The sequence below is a fragment of the Alligator sinensis genome, unplaced genomic scaffold (assembly GCF_000455745.1).
Source record: "Alligator sinensis unplaced genomic scaffold, ASM45574v1 scaffold1325_1, whole genome shotgun sequence".
Lineage (NCBI taxonomy): Eukaryota > Metazoa > Chordata > Crocodylia > Alligatoridae > Alligator > Alligator sinensis.
This window is the reverse complement of record NW_005842735.1, coordinates 399,506-419,803: the sequence shown is the minus strand read 5'-3', so window position 1 is coordinate 419,803 and position 20,298 is coordinate 399,506. Positions and strand designations below refer to the sequence as shown.

Genomic DNA, 20,298 nt, shown 5'->3' with positions numbered 1-20,298 from the left:
GGGCAAAATTTGCTACAGGGAGTTCCCAGTAGCAAAAAGAAACCCTGAAGAAAAAAGCAGCACAAAGCACACCAAAGTGGTGTGCACTGGGACAAATGTGGAGACGGGATCAGGCGGCCTGCTCCCCCATCTCTGTGCATTGCAGAGCTCCTGTGCTGCGGCAACCTGTGCCCCAGCTAGGCACTCTGGCTGGCTGGGGCGCAGTATGCCTTGAGACAGAGAAGTAGGCAGCCCTGGGCTTGCTGCTTCCCTGTCTCTGTGTGCCTCAGTGCAGGGGCTGCACTGCAGAGCCCCCACACTGAGGCATGTGGAGCCTCCATGTTGAGGCATATGGAGACATGGAAGCAACTGGCCTAGGGCTGCCTGCTTTTCCATCTCCATGTGCCACACCCCAGCCCGGCCCCCCCCACAGCACATGGAGCAGCAGGACGTGTCCTGCTGCAAAGTGCATGGGCAGGGCGTGCACTGCGGCACAAAGCAGTGGCACAAATTTTTGCTGATACTATTTGTGCCGCTGCAGATGCATGCCCCTGCTCATGTGGATGTGGCCAAAGAGGCCTAACAGCAGTATAGCTAGCTACTTGTAAAATTTTCTAATGTAGACATGGCCCTGTGGTGTATGTTGAATTGTGCAGATCTCTAATAAACATTTCTGACCTTTCTCCTTCTGCTAATGTCAGCCTGTTTTAAAGACATTTTGTAATGACAAAACAATCAGTGCTTGCTACTTTTGTTGTAACTTCTAGACATAGATCTAAAAAATTCCTTTACAAATGAGTTCATTTATTTGGCCTTTCCCACTGAGGCAGACAAATGTGCTTATGCCTGTTTTAAAGATGGATAACATGAGGATAAGGGGCATGCCAAAGATCACAAAGCAAGTTGTTTGTAGACCCAAGAGTAAACCTCAAGGAGTGACTATTGTGAAGTGAAGGAGTGGCTATTGTCTCCCCTGGAATAAATTACTTATCTCCTGGAATAAATTACTTATGCAGAACTTTTTCATAATTTCACCAAACATTTGCCTTTGAAAAGAATCATATGATAACAGAGACACATATACAGATGACACAAAATGTGAAGCAGGCAAAAACAATTTTTACAATAATTTAATATTTTTGGGAAAACCCCCCTATTAAAATGTTGAAAATTCAAGGAATTTTGACTAGCTTTAATTGACAGTCTTTGAGGATGGTCTTCATAAGAACGAACACAAAAATATTCTTTAATAGGAGTTCCAAACTCAGTAATGATGCTATTGCAAGCTGTAACTTTTGGGGAAGGGAGGCACTGCTATAAAAATGTTGGGGTAGAGATGCGCACCATTTTGAAATAGTGTTTTTTCTTTAAATTGAACCAAACGTATACGAGGTTACAAAAAAGGGTTAAATGAGTCAAAAAGATTTTTTTCATATTTTTCATTTCATCCTAAAAAGTCCCCATGTTTTCCTTTCAGTTTAACCTCAACTGAATTTTCCTCATATTTTTCTTTCCAGAGGCCAATTGCTTGCTCAGCTCTAGTCACAGCAGTGGTGAGGAATTTGTGTGGTGCAGGTTTTCCTCAAGCAAACTTTCTCTTGTCCCAATGTACTGATTTTCACTGCTCTCCCTCTAAAGAGTATTCATCATAATGTAACTAGGGTGAGGGGATCTCTTTCCAACTCACCTGGGGCAAATCACTTAACCTGTTTGTGCCTTATCTTCCATTATTTGTAGAAAGGTACAGAACTTGTTTTGTAAAACACCTTGGCATCTAAGGCTTAAAAGTGTTTGATGAGTCCTAGGTGGAATTACAGGTTTGGTATTTTAAAAATCTTACTGCAATAGGCTTGAACCATTTAACTTAATACTGGGAACAGGTAGGGGATGCAGCATCTGCTGTCCCACTCATGTGTTCAACAAGTTTGAATGCTAATGAGGATCCAGAAAAACACTGTGCTCTGTAGGGCTAGGGACAGACATTATACATAAACTGGTTTAAGTGATCAGAACTGGTTTAAACCTGTAACAGAACAGATGTTCAGTGCACATAAACCAGTTTGAAAATGGATGAAACCAGTTTGAGATAAACCTGGTTGAATGTAGTATTAGACTTAACTGATTTGGGTCAGACTGGTTTATGTAATGCCTGTCCCAGGTCCTTTGATGGTTTAAGCTAAACCAGACTCCCTCAGCATCCCGGCATGCTCTCTGGGCTGAGCGGGACTCTCTGCTCCACAGCAGGGCTGGCCCCTCCCCTCCGCTCCTTGGCCAGAGCTCCAGCAGAGACTTGCAGGCACAGCAGGGTCTGCTGGCTTCCCTGTGTCCCCCTCCTCCCCTCTTAACACTCGCTGCTTAAGCAGAGATCCCTTCCTCCTCTCTTCCACAGCATGGACTGTAGCCAGCATGTGGTATGCTAGCTAATGCTATGTAAGGCAGATACGGCAGTGTCTGCTTAGGGCTTTCTGTAGGTAATCAACAGCTCAGATGGTAATGTCCCTGCATTTCTTCCTTTGATAGAGGCAGACAAGGTTCTTTGGGTAAATATGATATCTTTTATTAGACCAACTAAATAGTTGGAACATTTTTTTTAGCAAGATTTTGGGTTTAAAAACCCTTTGTCAGGCTAAGAAAGCATCTGCAGTTGGTGTGTGGTCTTCCTGGATGGAGTGAATAGTAAAGAGGCCAGAGGCTGCTATGCATTTTTATTTGGGAAAAGCTGTTTAAGAAGAGCTTGTAATGAGTGAGCTGTTGTTTTCCAACGGGGTATTAAAAGCTGATAAATGCTCTGTTATCAAGAGGGGGGACCCCTCCCTAATTACAGTGTCCTGTGGGGACCTGGCCATGCCCCCCACCCTCAGCTCAGCGCTGTACAAGGGAAGGGAGGGCTGCTCTAGTACTCTCCGACTGCTAGCCTGGGCCAGTACAGGCATGTGCCTGCATTTCTGGGATGTCTGTCTGGTTACAAAACTGATTTAGCCTAGCCAGGTTAGACATACCTGCAAAGATTGAATCAATTCACACTCAGGCTTTTTGAATGTCTGTCCCTAGCCTAGTTGTTTTCTTTCCAAATCAGCGGGTTTCCCTCAGTCACCTCCCTCACTATCAATAACAACTACACACTACTGTAATTCTGGTTGCCCCTCTTGTGGAGCACAGATGTATTTTGATAGGGCAAATCAGAGTCCTTTTTTAGCACAGGTAAGGCTCATGGAGACCCTATGGGCTTGTTGCAGTTACCATTGATGTAAATCAGGAGTAAGCTGACTGAAGTCAGTGGATTTACTCTGATGTAAAACTGGGTTAACTGAGATCAGAATCAGGCCCAATGAGTTAAAACATGTGCCTATGTGACAGCTTCCAGTACCAGGGAGCCTGAGGGTTATACATTTCATGAAATTAATCTTTAACTGTTTGCTAGCTAGACAAACTGAATTAATACTTGTTAGTCTTTTCATTTCAGCAGAATATGACACTGCCTTGAATCTTGAGTGAATTGTAACATTTTATGAATACAAAGTTACAGCATCCACCCCACCACCAAAATGAATTAAACAGTTACTACACAATGTTATGTCAGTCACAAAGTGGGGAAATACTTAGAAATCCAGAACTCAAGCAATGCATGCGATCTGTTCAAAATTAAAGTAGATGAACATGCATTTTTCAAGTGAGGTAAACTTATGATTCTTTAAAACAGATACAACATTTTTCAGATGGACACTTCCTTACTGCATATGATTCTACAATTTCTCTCAGAACAGATGAGGTTGGTATCTCAAAAGCCTCAGTGACATGCCATCCTGAAACCATATTATCCTCTGCAGAAACAAGCAAACAATTTAGCCTGACCTATAGCTTAATGTGCAAGAAAAAGAAAGAAAGATGGTCAATGGCCAGTGCCCCACTGTAGTAATAAAATGTCTAGACAGCAATTAACATCCATTTCCCCCAAGAATGCAACTGTGTCATCAGCAAATCTTTACTACTTTGCAAGGGACCAATCTAAATATGTTTAATCATTAATCAATTTCCAAAATCTGAGCTGGAGTTACTTTTCACAGGCTTTGTCTTCAAAACTACAGCTGCATTATGACAAACAGCAAACCTGGGGGAATTAGTTTGGCCCCACTCCAGTGTGTGACCCTGTTCAGAAGATCACTGGTGCCATGGGTTGTTTTGGAAGAACATTGCACACTTTCTGCATACATTAGATCTTTTAATTTCTCTGAGCCTTTTCTATTTCTTTTTCTAGCATGTGTGCATGCGTATGTGTGCGCGCATGCGTGTGCTTCTGTATGTATTTGTAACACAGACTGAAAGCCTTTTGAGGATTCTGCATAGGGAGCAGTTGTGCAGTGAGTGATGCCTACACCTGCCCTGTGAGCTGGCTTTGAGAAGCAGCCCACTTTTCTCCCCCATTTATCCACTCTTCCAATGGGTGCTTTTCCCTCTGTCTCACTTTGTGGGTGGAGACTGCTGCATCACTGACTACTGTAGTTGTTTGAGATTATACATAAGTTCAGTGAACAGGGAATTAGCTTCCTTCAGCAACTAATAGAAAACTTACCCTACTCCCACTGCTGATATGGCTATTCCAGACATTTTAAACAAAGAAGGAAGAGAAACTGAGAAAACTTGTTACCAGGCTATAAGTAAATTTGCACAAGAAAGGAGGGAATCAATAATCTTATATATATGTATATCAGCAATCTGCATATACACACATGTGCATCCCCTCCCCCCCCACAATAAATCAAACAGATCAGATATATTAGACCAAAGCTATTAGCTCTGCTATCTGATCTAAGAGTCACTAACTGGAATAAACCCACTGAAATCATCAACAGAATTTATCTTTATTTACGCTGTTATAACTGAGGTCAGATTTTGATACAAAGAGTGTGCACTGAATACAGGAAAGAACTCAGCTGGAGCTAATTGGTATGAAGGTACCCAGGTAGCACCTTTTTTACACTTTGGAAACTCCTCCTCCCATCCCAGCCAGAGGAGTAAAGGTTTATCCTTACTTTTTATAACACTTAGGCTAGGGACAGAAATTACATGTAAACCAATATAAGTGATCAGAAACCAGTCTAAGCCTGTAACAGAACAGAAGTTCAGTGCACATAGAGTGGTATCAAAGTATATATAATGCACATGGATGAAATGCACAGAGACTGATACCAGTGCACATAGACTGGTATCCCCTGTGGTCTGCCCTGCCTCAGGAACAGAGGGGGATTCCCTCCACAGGTGGGAAGAAGAGAGCAGCCCCCAGGCTGGTGCTGTCCCCCCTCCATCCCCCGAGCGAGGTGTCTGCTGATGAGGGGGGACCCACATGCTTCAGGGGCTGCCCTGCCCTGGCCTGGGGTCCCCTGAAACCTCATCTGTCCTGCTGCAGAAGCAGAGGGGGATTCCTCCCCATCCCCTCCCCAGTGTGGTTAGGCAGACCAGGGCTCAGGGGACCCCCCCAAAGCATGGGGCTCCCCTCACATAGGCAGACATCCAGCTTCAGAGGCCGGCATCTGGATATGGGGCACCACCATACTGCGTGTATGGCACTTACTTCATTTTTAATCCTTAATCTCTCCTGAATACATGTGCCCAAGCAATAACATGGGCACCTTGGGCTTCCTTTAAAATTTGTTACCAGGTTATAAATAATGAACATAGTTTTGAATGATTGATATACACACCTATTATATACTCCATGCTAAGTTGCACACAGTGGAACCAAGGTATAAAGAGCCAAGTTATCTTGTCCCCTACATACTGCATGAGTTAATGGGTGCTCTGCAGGAGCTGGAAAGAGGAGAACAGAAATCCCACAGCAGTAATTGAGACACTTAGCAGATGCTCTACATAGGTATATTTTTTAATGTATGGATTTGAGTAGTAAAAGATCCCTGTACTTTTGTGGAACCCCAATAGCACTCAAGCACATGGAGGCCTCATGGAGTACAGCTCCAGCTTTTAAGGGTGGTAATTTTGTATTCCAGTGCTTTGACGCAGTGGACTTTTTATCCATTCCTTTGCAGCACTACAAAATTGGAGGGGGAAGAAATGGAGGTAAGGGGATGAAGAGGAATTCTGGTAAATTCACTAGACTCACAGTAGTACTTGTAGCCAGGAGGCTCACAGTGAATTGCAATTCGTACAGTGTAGTTTTAGGATATATAAGCATCTAGAAACAGTTTTAGAGCTTCCTGAAAAAAAATTCCATCTCATAACTTTCACTATATATTTAAGTTGAGTATACATGGGTTCAACTGCATTTGCTTGCAGGTGCTCATGAAAACAGTAGCCATAGGAAAAAGTCAATTCTGCTTTTGTATGTCCCCCTTTCCTCATTGTGTTTTATAGTGCATTAACTCTTTTTTTTTTTTTTTGCTTAATACATCACCTCCATAAAGTTCTTTGAATTATTTGCATAATTGTCCATTATCTTAGTCCTTTATTCTCCGTCTTTCAATATTTGCGCCTACTAACATTTTGCAATATATCAATCACTGAACCCTGGCACTGGTACAATTCATTTTCTACAAGATGTTATTGAGATTGTAAATAAATGCCACAGCATCAAGGGGCAGACAAGATGGAGCCTGTCAGATCTGGAAGTCGGCAGCAAAGTTATAATTACAGCAGAGTGGTGTGAGGTGAGTTCCTTACATCCATAGATTTAATTGTCATCAGCTGCTGGGGTGAAAAAGGAAGATGGAGAGTGACAGAGGTAAGGAGTCTTACCAAATATCTCCCAGATTGTTTTTGCCATTCCAAATACTTAGGTTGTTAATAAACCAACAGAAGAATGATGACAGCCCTTAGCCCTCAACCTCCTCATATTAAATTGGAGGTTTTTCACAATGATGGCTTTATAGAATGAGAGTATTTAAATGCACAAATTCTGAAAATTACAAAACAACATGAACTGCACTGATATAAAATAAAAAAAATAGGTCAGTTTTTTCAAAGGGATCATATCCTGGACTGTATGCAGCTAATTTTACTCTCATACTTTACTCTTGCATTTTTATATGCATGCTGTTAAGGACCTGATTCTCCAGTCTTTTCTCTCATGGAGTTGTGCTTCCTTATGTGAGCATTTAAATGAAACTAGCCATGTAATGCAATACTACCTAATGTGAGAAAAAGTGACAGAATCTACCCTCAAGGGATCTGCACATGCAAATATTGATAGGGCTGTGAGTAATAATAATTTATCTGCACAAGAACATTGAAATGCTTTGAAAATATGGCCCCCTTTCACTTCCTGAACACTGAGAACACCATTGGCGTAACTGAGCAATTCTGCACCCTGGGTGGTGGTAGTACATGGATAGGGACCTACTTAACTCATGGTGAGATGAAGTCATTTTCATGGCTTGCTTTTGGCCTGAAGGACTAATTTTGCAGGCTTTTCCCAGTGGTTCTGCCCATTGCTGCTGATTGGTGGAGAGGCCCTGCTGTTGCTGCAGATTGGTTGAGAGGCCTCACTATCATCGCAGACAGTCAGTAAGTCTCAGGCACATAAGAGTGGTTGCAGGGATTGCTGTGTTGTCTAAGTATTGCGGTAAGAATCGGGAGATTCCAAAACAGCGTATTATATAAATAATATGCTGGGGTTTTTTTATGGGTTGATTTTGCAGGAAATCATGGCTTATGGAATATTTCCTGGTGATCACAGGTAACCATGGGTTTTCATGGTTTCTGCAAAAATGTGAAACTGAAATTAAGTAGGTCCCTACACATGGGATGGTAGCTGTGACCCATAGCAGCACGGCAGCCAGGAGAGCAATGGTGACAGGTGTTATTTTATGTCCCTGCCCCACCTCCAGTCAGTACCTGTGGCTGATGCCCCGTCACACTCCCTGTTGTCTATGTAATTTATAACCCTGGAGGAGAAGGGATTAAACTTTGGAATGGTAAAACCAATTATTTGCTAACTGTATGCATGGTCTGAGCCAAAAAATTCAGATTCAGTAAATCTAGCCGCTGCCCTCGTCCAGCTCCTGGGAGGTGGCAGCGCAGGGTGGTGGGTGGTGAAATTTATGGGTAAGTGGGAGTGCAAGTGATAGCAAAGACAGCATGTGAGAACATGTAAGATTAGGGAGGGATGCAATCCTCTTGATGAGTACACATATGCATGTACACACACACATATACACATGCTCATGCTAGTGCTCTTCTTCACATCACTGTGGGAATTCTATTCTTTTTGATAATAGGAAAGCCACCCCGATCAAGTTTTATTTTTAAATATTCACCATTCCACACCTGAATTTGTTTTTTAATGTTCTGGTGGCTGTTACTATACTCTGGTTTTTAAACTGGTCATCTTGCAACTCCACTACTACTTTTCAGATGTCTTCAGAGCTTAGTGAGTTTCTATATTGCTCATCTTCTAAATCAATTCAACTATATAATGGGGTATTTCATAATTCTGAGCAAATAGAATTTAAGACAAAAAGGTTTAAGCCCCCAAACAACCAAAGAAGTCCATTTTATAGCAAGACGGGAAATAGAAATGCTGTTGGTAGCATTGGAGTGTTGTTACTGAAATCCATAACCTGAAAAACTATATGGCTGGTCCCATAAAAGATATCACCAAAAAACCCCCTTGCTTCTTGCATAAGACTTTCAAGTCACTTATTCATCAGAGCATTGTTCCCCATAGCTTGACTCTGTATATTTTAAATATTAGGGAAATAGCCACTTGATATATATACAGGTTTCCCTTGATTTATGCAGGTTCTGTATTTGTGAATTTGCTTTTACGTGATGACCATTTTTATACCCAAAATTTGTTATATGCGAGGTAAATTCACTCTTATGTGATCAGCATAGGCTTTCCCCCCAGCAGGTAAGTCTGTAGGGGAAGGGAAAAGGGCCGTGGGGCCAGGGCCCCACTCACCCCAGTCCCTGCTGCAGCTGCTCTGGGAGCAGCCGACCCCAACTGCCTGCAGTCGCTGGGCTGCACTGTGCCCTGAACCCCGCAGTGCTCTGCTTGTCCCCACTCACTGCAGCCCATGGGCTGTGCTGTGTCGTGGTACAGGCAGGTAGTGTTGGCTGCTCCCAGGTCTGCTGCGGCAGGGGCTGGGGTGAGTGGGGAGAAGTGGAGGCCTGGGGCATGGCACAGCTTGTCCCCACTTGTCTGGGGTTCAGTACTGTATGTAAGGTAAATTTGCTTTATACGAGGTAAGTTTGAAGGGACAGGGGTGGGGGGAGGGGTTTGGCATAGCCTGTTGGCCACTTCCAGGGCTGCAGCAGGGAGCAAAGCAGAGGGAACTGTCTGTGGGTGTGAGGTGCGGGGCAGGGGTGCACAGCTCTTGCTGCTACGTGCACCCCAGGAGGGCTGCGGGCTGGGGGGCTGTGCCGGGCTCTTCCCAGGGCGCGTGTGGGATGAGATCAGGCTGCCACTGCAGGCTGGAGCCAACAGCGGCACCGGGCTCTTCCCAGAACTCGGCAGCGGTGCTGGGAGGGCAGGTTGGGGGCATGGGGCTATGGTGAAGTTTGGGGTGGCAGCAGCCCCCTTCCATCACCATGGCCTGCCCCAAGCACTGGGAAGAGTCCAGTGCCACCACTGGCCCCTGCAGTGGTGGCCTGCTTTCGTTTCACACAGAGATGGGGATACACCCCCCCCCAGGAAGAGCCCGGCACAGCCTCCTGGCCATGCAGCCCTCCTGGCAAGAGCCATGCCCCACCCCATCCTGCGCCCTGCACCCACTGATAGTTGCCTCTGCTTTGCTCCCTGCTGCAGCCCAGGGAGCAGCTGATAGGCTGCGCTGCACCCCTTCCCCTGCCCCATCCTAGTCCTAGCCTTAGTCTCTCTCTCCCTTACCGCTGTAGGACTGTATCCCTATTTGTTACTTTATAAACTGGGTTCCCTTTATGTGAATTTGTTTTATGTGCAGTTTTCCAAGAGTGCATGTACCACATAGAGCAAGGGAAACTTTTAATGTGCAAAGCTCAGCAGAAGATGAGAACTTTGTTTCACAGCAACTTTTGAGGTTTTAAAATTTGCTCTCATTCTGCGTTGCAACAAAAACAAAATCTTTAGAACATTTCTATAGAAATGAAACTATGTTGAAACACCCATTGTCAGATTGAAACCTAAGTAGTATGGCTTAGAGGAAACAGAAATAGTGCATTGGTGGATAGGTATTTGCTTTGGACACATCAGATCCGGGTTCAAGTTTTAATTTGCCTGATTCAGAGCAGTTCATCATTCCTATCACTCTGATTAAACCAGAGAGGAAACTTGAGCCTGGGTATGCAGGTGACTGCAGGTCAATAGTTTTAACCTAGGTCACCACAGCACATTGAGGTCCTTTCAAGGCTGCTTCAGGGTGCCACACAATGTTAGCATTGCTAGGTGTGCAATAAACCTAGAGATTTCAAATATGAATTCATAATGTTAAAAATGTTCTGACCTGTTTTGGTCTTTTTGAGGTCTCTGCAACAGGAGACTTGCTTTATTATTTTTCTGTAGTCAAAAATTGAGAGAAAACCAAGAATTGACATTTTCTGTGGTGTACCTTGAGTCTAATGTGTGGTGCCTTGAGTTTAAAAAAGGCTGAGAACCGTTGCCCTATCATACATACCCCTCTCGAAGAAAACTCCATTGGAACTGATAGCCCTCTTCATGACATTTATGTTTTGACCTGAGTAATATGCTTCTCTTTTCAAAACACAATGTAATTTTTTTGAGTGATTTAGATATGATAGTATACAAAATATCTTAGGTCAAGTCCTCGCAGTACTGAGTGCCTGTGAGTCCTACTGAAGCAGTCCCACTGGTTAGTCCCTAATTCTGTCTTGCCTTTTGCCTGACTTCAGATTAACATGGCTAATTACTTCTCTCCACTACAGTTAATGAGACCATTGCAGGAATTCTCTGCTTAGGTAGATGAAAAGTTAGTATAAGACAGTCAGAAAAGGTCTGGTTGTCGGCTATCTGATTATCCTGAGTGTTTGTTACCAATATTTATATTGGAACTGCAGTGCCAAAAGAGTGGAGGAGAAGAGACTACTATTGCATGTCTTTTATTTCATATTATATGAAGTTTAAATAAAGAGGTGATTAAGAAACTGAAGGCCAATTTTTGAAAAAAATCCTCACAAGAGGATAATGTACCAGAAAATTCCTACGTAACATCTTAGAGACTACACTATACATAATTTTCCTTCCCCATGAAAACTGCTCTTTTAATTGTAGGTATTGCAAATTAAATAAAAAAGGTTATTTTAATAGGTTACAAAACCCACAAATCCCACTGGAGATTATAATGCAAAGTTTACCTTCAGTAAACAGAGAAACATACCATCCGCCAGTCAGCAGCAGAAAGTGCCCACTCAGGTGAAGTCTGTAGTGTCTGCAGTCAAGGTTTCATTTAACATGATTTTGGAAATACTGTATTTAAAAGTAAAAAGTGTAAGGTAAGTATGAAAGTGACTTTGCAGTTTGGTTTTTGATACCATCAGGCTCCAGTTAAGTGTACTGAATGTGCTTAGGGTTGCTATTGTGACTTTATGGAATTTACAATACTTGCACTTAGCCACTTAGAAACAGCAAACTTCTTAGGCTTCATTTTCTGGCAGATGTAGTTAAAGCTCTCAGCCTATAGCTGGGAAAAAGTCACATTTTAGTGTAGTTTCTTTCTTGAAAAAGGTCATGTGTACTTGAATTATTTGAGGGATCTAGCTACAAAACAGAGCCTGTCTCTCTCTCTTGTGTTAGAGTTTTGAGAAGATAGCTGACCTCTTGTCTAGAAATCTCCAATACCACTGCCCTGTGATATGTTAATATTATGGAAAACCAGGTTTGAGCTACAGACAGGAAGAGTTTATATAATATAAAAAGATCATTATATTATTTTCTTAAAGGAATGAAAATTCTTTAGAACTTTAATTAAAAAAAATCCTATAGAATTTAGTAGACAGAGAAGTAATAAAATAGGATTCTATAACATTTATTAAAACACCTGGTTTACAAATTTCAGTGAAAGCATTTCGTTCTTCATTAAATTTTCCATATGGGAAAGATATAGGTGGACATCAACCTATCAGTGATCTTAAATAACCCTTTGAAGCCTCTTTAATACTCTCAGTCCTATTTCCAGGGGTGCACTGCATAATTTGAGAAGCAGACTCATGAAAATAGGTCACATATAAAGACTGACTTCATCCTCTTATTTTCCTGTTAATGGTAAAAGTGAAATAGTCTTAAGTCTTGTGGAAAGTTTTCTTAAATAGATTCATAATTTATCTGAAGAAGACACAAATAAATAGCTGACATAAACACCACATTTTCTTGTCTCTGGGTGAAATTCATACCATTTGGGCGGAGTTATGCAAGTCCCTCTTTACCATGTAAGCCATGCTTGAGCTTTCTGTGGGGAGCAGGACAGAGGACCTGGGTTTTCCAAGCTGTGCTTATTTCTTTTCCCTGGAATATGCAGGGCCAGCACCTGCAGTTCCAGGACATGAGTTGGATTAACGGTCATTGAGAAGTTTGCTTCTCTTTGCCTACAGACTGGTGAAGGCGAGACCAGTCTCTCCCATCTCTGTGGGATAATCTACAGAAAGATCAGTCACTAGGACTTTGAATCTCCAGTTCTAGAAATTAAGAAAGAGGACTCTTGCAAATTCCTGTTTCTATGGTTTCCCATTTTGACAATCAAGTAATAGTCCAATCTTTGCTAACACTCTTGAGTCTGTACCATCAGGCCTTCAGTTAGGTCATTTATAGGGCTTTCTCTTGAAGGTAGAGACTGTAGTTACAAAGCAAACACACATGTGCCATGTCCACGTGAGTGCAGCTGTTTGTTTTCCCAGGGACAAGAAGCAGCGGTACAACTTGTGCCTCTGCTTCTTGTCTCCGGGGAATGGCCATGCCACATACCCTCTGGTACACAGCAGGTTACCCTGGGTGGGATAGTGGAGACTGGGACCAGTAACTGTGCTGGTCCCAGCAGCCTCACCAGAGGTCCTGGGGCCTCAGGGAGCTGCAGCCACATCACTCCTGCATCTGGGAGCCTGGCTGGCAGCCAGAGCATGGCTCCGGCAGGCCAGGCTCCAATTTTGGGTGGCGCATGCTGCTGCCATGTGTGCTGCCCCGCTTGTTTTTGGTGTGGGTTCCTGCCCCCTTCCCCTTGCCCCTCACTGTAAGGTAGGAGCACAGGAAACACCTGAACGCGTTTGTGTGTGGTTCTTAGATGGGACTGCAACATCACATACTGCATGGCTGTGCTCGTTTGGACATGGACACAGAGGCCAGATCCAGATGTGCAGGCATGTGTGGTTTGTGGCACCGCAAACCTCATTGCAGCACCACCAACTGCATGCTCAGCACATTAAAATGTGCTCCATGCTGCAGATTTGCAGTGTGGGGCCAGACTTTGCTTCTGGGAAATCCCAGCATGCCACCAGAGCATGTGCTGGCAGATACAGAGGCTTGGTCCTTTTGGGAGACACTCTGGCTGCTGGCCAGAGTGTGTCCCTTCCTGTAATTCTGCCCTGGCTCCTTTAGCACTCCAGGAGCCAGGAGAAATGGGGAAACAACAGTTTCCCTGAAGCAGGGCATTTTGCCCCACACCAAAGCACACATTCCAGGGCATGCACAAGTTTGTGCTGTTACTTTTTTTGCCACTGCACATGCACGCCCCTGCATGTGGGGATGTGCTCAGAGAAAGGAGGGGAGGTAGGAGGGGACTCACGGCACTCAAATTATGATAACATAGTTTTGCTCTTAGATTGCTTTTTCATTACTTGTTAAGGCTTCTGTATCAGTGCCAGACACTGATGAATACTTGTGTTTAAGTACAGAGATAGGCATAGATCAAGATCTTGGATGGAAATACCTTCCAACTTCAGGAAAATTCACATCCAAAGAGATGAAAATAGCTTGGGTTGGGCTATGCCATCAAAGTAACAGCTAAGCTGAATTACTCCTTATCCCTTGGTAAAGAGGATATGAAAGGAGAGAGAGAAACTTTTTGTTCTGTTCATCAAGGAAATGTGAGGTTTGTGAAAAACTGGAAGGTGTAGAGAACTTCTCTGAAGAGCAGGAGATGAGTCCAAATTGAAATACCAGATTCCAATGCACTAAAACTCAGGGGAAATTTGGGTCTGCGTTTTGATGTTGTTGCTTGGCCCATCTCTCCTGAACTCTTTGAGCCCTTGGGCTCTGACAATATATAAAGAAATGGAAACCACATAAGTTAGATACTATTCTGGGGCAAATACCTTTTACAGGCAGACATTCCTTTCCCTAAAAAGCCTCTACAGAAACTGCAGACTGTGCCCTTCGTATTCCTGGTTATACAGGATTCAGTCACTTGAGGGAATGGTTTAAATTTGTGGACATTAATATTGGGGTGGATGGTACAAATTGGAAACTCTTAAGCTTTATTTATCCTTTCTGACTTCCCTAGCTAGTGGAAACGGGTAGGGAAATTCCACTGGACTGGACTGGGTAAGCTTGGGGAGTGCAACTGCTTCCTCCTCAGCACTCTGCTGACAACATCTGGCTGACATTGCAGCTGTCACTGTTACCTAAGACCAGACAGAGCCAGTAGCAGCCTGGTGACAATTCAGTTAGGTAAAGCCAGGTAGAGATAACAGCTGGCACTCCTGGCTTCCTGTTCTGTAAGTGCTCCTTCCAACTCTTACACCACCATCTCTATCTGCCAGCATACTTCCTGCTTTCTACCATTTCCCCACCATGGACAATAACTGACTGTAATCTCAATGAGTCCATAGAGGCTCTTCCCAGCTCAGAGCCTGGAGATGTATCTCAGTAGATCCTGCCTTAATCCGTTCCTAAGAGTGACTCACTCCGCATGCCAGCTTTGGAAGACAGGCTGCATTTCTATATGTCTCAGAAAGACTTTACATTTTCACACAACAGCATTCAGAGCTCAGGCAAATGTGACCATGAAAAGAAAAGGCCCCCACCCCGCCAAATAATCCTCCTCAATTTCCTTTCATCCACAGTTTTGTTTCAGTAATTTAATGTTAGATTCGAAAATGCAATAAGCAGTTTAGATTTCATGGCAAACTACAGCATGATAGAGCAACACATTTGCAAGTGAGTTTATGAATAAGATTGGTGGCTGTATCCTTCTTCCCTGTGAATCTTTAGTCATAGGATACAACTGAGAACCTTTACCTTCAAGTAAGCCACAGGGCTTGAATAATTGGGTTTCTGAAGGTCAAGATTGGCATTATCACAGTCATGGGGGAAGCTTATCTCAAGGCAGTGCTACTCACCTTTTATTTTCATGAGAACTACATTCATTTTCACATGAAAATTAAACATTTCAGTTTATCTCTTACCTGACTAAATACAGAGAAAGTTGTGTATATACACATGTATCAGATTTAGGGTGGGCTCCTCCTGAAATATTTGACATCCTGGCTGTCCTTGAGTATCTCACACTCTTACAGGTCAATTCTAACAAAGGCACAGTGTACTGAATAAATAGGACAGTCATTTTTTAAGCAGTGCCAGTAAATATTCTAGGGAAGTGTGATGCCATAACATTAGGCAGGTAGTATTAGCTGATGCTGTGATGCATTTGTTTGAAGTGATACTTTCCTTGATGTTTTGTCTGGGAGTGACTTTATTGATGGTGCCAGGGCTCTGACCAGACATTAGATCTAGTTCTGAAAAGCCTTACCTATCTATGATCCTCATAATATCCTGTATTTGGAGGCTCTCACAGTTCATTGAACCAGTTCAGCCTAGCTCTAAATCTGAACAAACACAAAGCAGTCTCGTCTCTTCTGCAGCTCTCGCGTGCAAAATTACCAAGAGAAGACTGTGTGATCTGCTTAAGAGACCAACGCCATCACGATCAGCAGAAAATGTCATTAAATATTGGGTGTGTTCAGAAAATAAGCCTGCAAAACACACACACACAAAGGGCATCAAACCGTCATTTAAGCATTTCCTAAAAAAAGTCCCATCCACTTAGGCCACCCATGAGCTATTTGCCTATTATTCAGACAGCTGGCCTAAAAAAAAAGATCTGGCTTCTGCTTATTTTTATTAAATCTGTAGGAAGGATCCATCAATCACAACAATGGGTTTTAAGTGTTTGCTGGACTAGGGGAGAGTCCCATAAGCACTCTTTGAAGTGTCTTTTGCTGAAGGTAAACATCTGAAGAACATAAATAGCTGCTCTTCTTTCCAATGAGTAACCTTGTCAAAGTGGCTAGAATAGAGAGGCTGGGGGAGGGGTGCCATCATGAAAAGGAAAAGCAATAAAGGATTCCTTATGACAGCAATTTGCACATTTACTGCTCTTTGATATGTTAACTAGATTTTGCAAAATGGAATTCTTTGTCTTTTAGAGGTCCTTGGGCAGTGATAGCTCACAGTCAGAACAATGTTTTGCAATAGGCGTAATGCATCTTCTAATTAATAAGGTAACTTGGGCAACCTCAGTAAATCAGTGACATTATCATTATAACAGGATACAAGTGAATAGTTGTTCATAAGGAAGGAAAGATCCTCATAACATCAGTATCATTATTTACTGTGTGCATTGACTAAAGTGAATTGGATTGAATACAAGGGGATAAATAGGTTACAGGCCCTATTCACTAAACTTTTACAAGGCCTTTATGAACCTTTAGTTCTAGAAAACAGTTTTTCCATTCAGGAAATTAGTGATACAGTACTGCAAAGTTCTAGTTTTTATATTCAGCATAATCTAAGATCATGCAATAAACTTTTCCAAATATATAGACTTAAAATAGCTGTAAGCAAGCTAAGCGAACAACATCTTAAAATATAACTTGTGTAATGTTAAATATCCATGTGCATGCCTATTATTACAATGAAAGAGAATGCATAAATAGCCAGTCCATGGAGTGTACAATTTAAATGTAGCAAGATAAAATATGATAGATTATTCAGAAACATTACAATACGAATGAATAGAACAGCAACCACATCAAGAGAAAGTATGCTGCATTCTGAAACATGGCTAACAGACTAAAACTCTTTCCTGGAAAAAACCCCTCAGTTCCCAAACCGTGATTATATCATAACAATTGAGTAAGTTTTCATTGTACTTGCAAACACATGCAGAGATGGTTGCATTTCAAAGGTAGGTAGAATGATTCACACGGCTTAAATGAAGTGATTCCGGCAGGGAGGTGCTATATGTATGTAAGCTAACTATAATTATCATTAATGACATATGGTAGTCAGAATACGAAAAAGCATTTTCAGCAACTCTGTTCAAGTAGACTACTATTTTGCTATTTAAAATGCCCCATATCTGTGCCCAGATAAACCTGAGTACATGTTGTCATCTTCTACATTATATTCTTTGCCTTCTTTCATAACTCACAAACTTATCCCAGTGTAGACTCACCCTTCTTATTTTGTGTGTCTTCATTCTGCCACCATGAACACAAACTTTTGTGCACCCTCCTTGCTCATGTCCATCACAGCAATCTCTTTTTCTTCTTTTCCTTCTCTTGGTCCCTTTTTAAATCCCCCTCTATATGTCTACGAATTCACTCACTTCAGTTGCACTTACAGGGGTCATATCAATGGTTATGGGAGTGACAACATATCCACAACAGAATTTGATCTGTAACATTTTACACACACATTTGATTCAGGATTATTTTTGCAAGAAATTACCATTTACAAACTATCTTATTGACAGTTTCTAGACAACCTACATAATTTATTTGCTCCTCAGCAGGGACAATTCTGAATTTACCTTTCGGAATACAGTCCATACTATAGGACTTGATCCATTTCCCAATTTGAGCTCTAAGGAGAGCTGGATCAAGCCCATCATTTGTGTATTCCTTCTGGATGTTCTTATTTAGGTTGTGGTACAGGGAGAATGTAAAATGATAAACATGGAAAGGGAAGAAGAGCAAAATAATGGAAACATGGTTGGCTATGGGTGAAACCATCCAGCAACAGAACCAGTTTTACATTCCAGATTAGATTCTTCTTTAGGGCATAGGCCTAGTGCATGGACACAGATAACAATTAAACCATTTCCAAGTGTCACTGACTTGGAACCAGTTTACAGTTGTTGTGGATCAGAGGTGTCTATGTGTATAAAGCACTAGTATTCCAGGTAGAATAGTCATCTTTTAGGAGTTGAAGAGGTGTGGTTCTGACATCAGGGGTTGAGAGTGAGCTCAGGATACCTTGCTATGGATGAGCGGGTAGTGGGGGAACATTTGCACCCAGATTTGAGGATCTCTGGGATAGATGGCCCATGGCTGGGGTTGTTTTCACTTTTTTGCTTTCTCTTCTGTCCTAAATATGAGTTCAGTAGACTTCAGCATCCTGCAGTTGACTGCAGTTGGTAGCATGCTTGCCTGTCTTGGGGTCGCTAGTGGTTGTACATGCTTGGTAGGGCTGTGCAAAACAGCACCATTCTGTTTTGCCTTCAGTTTCGATGGAACAACATTCCAATTTGAATTTCATTTTGAGCTGAAACAGCTGTTCTGTTTTGTTCCGTTGAAACAGAAAGGCTGTTATGATGCCATTTCGACATTTCGCTGGGGATGGGCAGTCAGCCCAGCTGGGCTGCCTTTCACCTCCTGCGTGATTTAGCACCGGGGATGGGGAAGTAGACCGGCTGGGCTCCCTCCCACCACCAACGTGATCTAGCATGGGAGATGGGAAAGCAGCCCAGTTGGGTGTTTCCCGCCTCCCACGTGATCTAGTGCCGGGGATGGGAAGTCAACCCAGCTGGGCTGACTCCTTGTTCCCTGCCAGATCTTGTGCTGAGGATGGGAAGTCAGCCCAGCTGGACTGACTTCCCATTCCCAGCCTACGGTCAAAATGTTTTGACTTTTGAAATGTTTCGACTAGCCTCGTTTTGTTTTGAGGCTATTTTGACGGCCTTTGTTTTGTTCCAGTTGTGCTGTTTTGACCTTTTTTTTGAGAAAAAGTGCCAACAAAAGGAAAAATAATGGTTGGGGGAAGAGGGGAGGTGGGAAGAGGAGGCCGCATACCAGAGCAGCAGCAGTGTGTGGGGAGGTGAGGAGTGATACAGTGTGCATTGCCTGGAGTGTCAGAGAACACTTGTTTTCCACACGTAACTGAATAAGTGCACTGTGAAGCAGTTCAAGAGAGTACCTGATTTTCCAGGTATACCTTTGAGCCATTCCAGATGGCTTTAAACCAACACAACAGGCTTGTGTGTCTGTCTGCTTCAGTTTTAAACTCCACTGAAAGCAGTCTTAAGTTTTCCATGTCCATGCCTTTAGTTGGATGGTAGTTGGGACCTGAACTGAAACACTTGCCAGTATTCCCTTTTGTGTAATGGAGCAGAACCACAAAATAATCTCCTTCCACAGCACTCTTCCTGTGGGCCCAGTAAACAATGGCAGTGAATAGACCCTTCCAGTAGAGTATAGGAAATTCAGCCAGTTGTGGCTGACCCTTGTACAGGGTAGGAGGAACATATGCTTGCTAGCTACGGCTGCACTGCACTGTTGGTGCTCCATCAGCTAGCCACAATCTGCCTTACAGTTATGTCTATCACAGATTTTAGAGATAATTATTGATCTTCCAGAATTTTTATTAAAAAATGCTTCTTGGGGTTTAAACTTGGCTGCTTTAATGCCCTCTTTGCTGAAATGTGCCCCAGGTATTCCAATCCAGTTTGTGTTCCCCTCAGATTCTGATACAGCATCCATCACTGTAGTGTTGAAGCCCCTTCCTATAGTACTTTAAATGATGTGACTAATATCTCTTATATGTTCATTCATTCTCTTATCTTTTCTGAAGAGGCTGAGAAATGTCATGTGGAGATTTTATTGTTCTTTTTCATTTTTCTCTTCTGTGCTAGGTGTCTTTACTAGTAAAGGCAAGGTCGAAAACGTACATTTCTTGTGCTTGGAACAAAGGAGAAAGGATGGATTTATCACTAAGTGAGAGATGCACATGAACCACAAGCGTGGATCACACCCCTGTATCTATAACTGATGGGTAAAAGCCTTGCTCTGAAAACACCTCAAGTTCTGACCTGCATCTGAATTTTGTGCCGCTAGCCCAAAACTGCACTATTAAAGGAAAACACATTTAACATTCTTTAGTGTCCCCTGTTCAAATAATAAAATCATCAGGCCACTATCTGCTCTCAATTACACTGGTATAATTCCATTGAACTCAGATTTATGCTGGTATCAACTAGAACAAAATCCAGTTTCCCCCTATAGTTGCTGTTAACCTTTATCAGTGTCATCCAACAGTCCTGAAAGAGTAGTGTTTGCATGTACAGCAAAAGGCTGAGCCCAGATAGCCATTCTCCAATTTATTTT

At 42.7% G+C, this 20,298-nt stretch overlaps 1 long non-coding RNA gene across 1 annotated transcript in view; it reads left to right on the top strand.

The window, feature by feature from the left end:
- The window catches only part of LOC112552038, a 48,162-nt gene extending 28,139 nt beyond the window's left edge, over positions 1-20,023 (top strand). Inside the window, exon 3 of the long non-coding RNA XR_003096385.1 lies at positions 19,827-20,023. This is a non-coding gene — a long non-coding RNA (uncharacterized LOC112552038). The remainder of the gene's footprint in view (positions 1-19,826) is intronic.
- The last annotated feature ends 275 nt before the right edge of the window (positions 20,024-20,298 follow it).